Source organism: Castor canadensis, chromosome 2 (genome assembly GCF_047511655.1).
Source record: "Castor canadensis chromosome 2, mCasCan1.hap1v2, whole genome shotgun sequence".
NCBI classification, from domain to species: domain Eukaryota; kingdom Metazoa; phylum Chordata; class Mammalia; order Rodentia; family Castoridae; genus Castor; species Castor canadensis.
The window spans coordinates 124,403,014-124,407,086 of NC_133387.1; the positions used below are offsets into that span (position 1 = coordinate 124,403,014).

Here is a 4,073-nt window from a genome sequence, read left to right on the forward strand (position 1 = left end):
GTGTGTGTGTGTGTGTTTGTGCTTGTTCTACTGAATGTGTGATAACTTATTACAGCAGCAGTTGGGAACTAGTACAAAAGCTATTTATCATAAAGAACTTTAAATGGGAATTCGGAGTTTGGGGTCTCTGTATAAAATTTCCCAATAATGACCTTTGTGAAACTGAGCAGGTCACTGCTCGTATAAATTATTTCAATGGCAAAGTGTAAAATTTGGACTAGGTCAGAACATCACAATGACAGTAAGTTATCAATTATAAAATAACATCATTCTTCCATCTTGAAGCATATTAGAAACCCTTTATTGGTATTTTTAGGTTAATAATTGAGTCACAACCAGGCGCCTGTTGCTCACACCTATAATCCTAGGCTGAGGTTGGGAGGATCATGGTTCAAGGCCAGCCTGTGCAAAAAAGTTTGCAAGACCCTATCTCAACCAAAAGCTGGGCATGGTGGTATGCACCAGTCATCGCAGCTGTGTTGGAGGCTGAGAGCAGAAGGATCACACTCCAAGTCAGTCCCTGCAAAAAGTTACAGGTGGTGTGCACCTGTCATCCCAGCTACTGTGGGAAGCATTAATAGGAGAATCACAATCAGGTCCACCCAAGCAAAGACAAGACTTATTTCAAAAATAACAGGAGCAAAAGGGCCTGCAGGTATGGCTCAAATGGTAGAGCACCTGCCTAGTAAGCATGAAGCCCTAAGTTCAAACCCCCAAAACACCAAAAAGTTAAATAAATAAATTGAGACCCCATTTTTGTTTTGGGTTTTTGAGATAGAATCTTGAGATGTAGCCCAGACTGGCCTCAAACTCATGATCCTCCTGCTTCATTTTGTTCCACCCATGTGGATCAGATCTGATTCTTACACCCAAGAAGCTTGCATTGTTTTTTCTGTTTGGTTGGCTGGTTTGTTTGACAGCACTAGGGGTTAAGCCCAGGGCCTAACATAGGCTAGGAAAATGCTCTACCACTGATCTACATCTCCAGTCAAGAAGCTACATTTTAAGCAGAGAGATGGACATTTATATGATCTCAAAAGGCAAAGTGAGATACATGCTAAACAGGCACTGAGTGTGTAGGGATTCAGCAGATCAGAAAGGCTTCACAAAGGAGGGAGCATTCATTGGGGCTTTGAAAAGTTGGATTTTGTGCATTAGAGAACAGAATGAGAGAAATTTTGACAGTTGAAGTAAGAAGGGAAACTTTTGGATGTAATTTAGCAGATTTTTTGAGAGCTGTGTGTAGTACATGAGTAATTGCTAGGTGGCTCATGTGACTGACTGAGATAATATCCATCTATGGCTGAGGGTATGGCTCAAGTGGTAGAGTGCTTACCTAGCAAGCACAGGGCCCTGAGTTCAAACCCCAATAGCACCAAAACAAACAAATGAAAAAAAGACAGATAACATCCATTCATTGGAAGAATTTAAAGATGACCTTATATACTAATTCTTGGCTAGGTAATTCTTTCTTGTTTTTTTCTTCCCTTAGGAAACATGAATGCTGATTCTGGTGTCTGAAGCAATGGGTGGACTGAATCACTCAGTAGAGTCAGAGTTTGTGCTCCTGGGACTCACTGACTCATGAGAGATGCAGTCTCTACTTTTCATCTTCTCCTGTTCTACTTTGCAAGCATGACAGGTCACCTTGTCATTGTGCTCACTGTAACCTTGGATGCTCATCTGCAATCCTACATATATTTCCTCCTAGCTAACCTCTCAGTCATTGATATAGGGTTTTGTTCAATTACAGCCCCTAAGATGATTTGTAATATTTTCAAGAAACACAAAACCATTTCCTTTAGGGGATGTATGACCCAGATCTTCTTTATCCATGCAGTGGGGGGCACTGAGATGGTGTGGCTCATGGCCAAGGCCTTTGACAGGTATGTGGCCATATGTAAACCTCTCCACTACCTGACCATCATGAGCCCATGAGTGTGTCTGTGATTTTTAGTAACTTCCTGCATCACTGGCCTTATCCACTCACTGGTCCAATTAGCATTTGTGGTAGATTTACCTTTCTGTGGCCCTAATGTGTTTGACAGCTTTTATTATGACCTTCTCTGACTCCTCAGGCTTGCCTGTACAAACACTCAAGAACTTGAGTTCATGGTTACTGTCAATAGTGGTCTCATTTCTGTGGGCTCCTTTGTCTTACTGGTCATTTCCTACATTTTTATTCTGTTGACTGTTCAGAAACATTCTTCTGGAGGTTCCTTGAAGGCCTTCTCTACTCTGTCAGCTCATGTCACTGTGGTTAGCTGATGTTTTTCTACACCTGGCCTTCTCCCACATCACACCTGGATAAATATCTTGCTATTTTTGATGCATTCATCACTCCTTTTTTGAATCCAGTCATCTGCACATTTGGGAATAAAGACATGAAAGTGGCAATGAGAAGACTGTGTAGTCATCTTGTGTTCTATAGGAAGATTTCATAAATGGTTTGGCAATGAAGACATGGAACTATAGAGTCCCCTTCATACTGGTTGCAGAAAAGATACTGTGCAATTTCAGAGACTTATGCCATGTTATAGGCCCAGAAATGTACTGTCTACTGAATTATAGTAGCTATTTCACCATTAAACTAGAAGTGGTATTATTATTTGACACTATGCAAATCAAAGTGTTAAAAAGTTAAATCATATGGCCTCATAACCCACCATGTTCATAGCCCATGCTCCAGTGGAGGATCATATAATTGATCCAATAATGACATTTTATCTTTCTGTATATTGGACAGATTTTTCTCTTCAGAGACAAACAATGCCATCACATGGTCCTTACCATGTTTGCTATAATTATAAATTATTTTAATTCATTTGTTCCTAATCTGCTAGCTTTCCTTTGCTCATTCTCTACAAATTTGCCTCCTTATCAAGAGCTAGTCCTCTCACAATCTGGGAAATTGTAATCCTATATGTAAAATGTTGGAACTCAAAGTTAGAGTGAATCTCCAACACCATTTGTTCCAACCTCAAATTATGCATGAAAAATCAAAAAATATAGGAGTGGAGAGATTCCAAGATGGCAGCTAGAGGGAGGAAACAGCTCCAAGCTTGCCTCCTAAAGTAAAATCTTGGAGAGATGTGGGATATACACCTTATAGACAAAACCACTGAGAAGAGACAAAACTTTGACCCCTCCACACCTCCAGCCTGCACAGAGCACCTCAACTTCACATTAAATGGAGAAACCAGGAGGGCCTCCAGGCCACTGCCAGATGCCAATGCCTAGATGGCTTGGGAAGATGTGGACCACAAGTGCTATTATTACAAGCCAGAAAATACTTAACTGCACACAGTATAGGGACAATAATAACACCAAGTGCAAAGACAGGAAGACAGAAAAAACAGGGAAACCAGTTTCCCCACAGTAAAAAATTAGTACAGGAACCAGAGGGAAATGAAGAAAACAGGTACTCACATCCAGACTCCAACAAAATGAAGATAAACTATGCCAAAGAATCCAATGAAGCCTACAAGAATAATCTAAAAGAGGAAATACTACAGGTATTCAATGAGAATTTTATAGAGATGATACTGGATATGGTCAACCAAAGTGTAAAGGAGGCACTCAAGAAATTCCAAGGAAACAAAAATAGAGAATTTGAAAAGGCAAAAGAAGAAATAAAGGAAACCATAGACGCACTGTATAAACTCCAAAGTGAAACAAAGAACATGAGCAATAAAGTGATAAATGAACTCAGGACAAAAATAGACAACATTAAACAGAAAACGACCCAGGCTATGGAAAACCTTAGAAAAAAGAATAAAACAGATTTGCAAAACAAAACAGAAGGCCAATCCAGCAGAATAGAACAAACAGAAGACAGAATCTCAGAACTCAAAGATGAAATGGTAATTAAAGGAAAAACCGAAGACTATTAATTAAACAACTCAAGACCTGTGAAAAGAAAATGCAGGAACTCACCAACTCCATTCAAAAGACCAAACCTGAGAATCATGGGCATTGAAGAAGGAGAAGAGGTGCAAGCAAAGGGAATGCATAATATTTTCAACAAAATAATAACAGAAAATTTCCCAAATCTAGAGAAAGATATTCCCATA

The 4,073-nt window shown here is 39.6% G+C and overlaps 1 pseudogene; it reads left to right on the forward strand.

Annotated features, from left to right (window-relative positions):
- The first annotated feature begins 1,525 nt into the window (after positions 1-1,525).
- Positions 1,526-2,444, forward strand: LOC141417441 (olfactory receptor 4F15-like; annotated as a pseudogene).
- Positions 2,445-4,073: the final 1,629 nt, after the last annotated feature.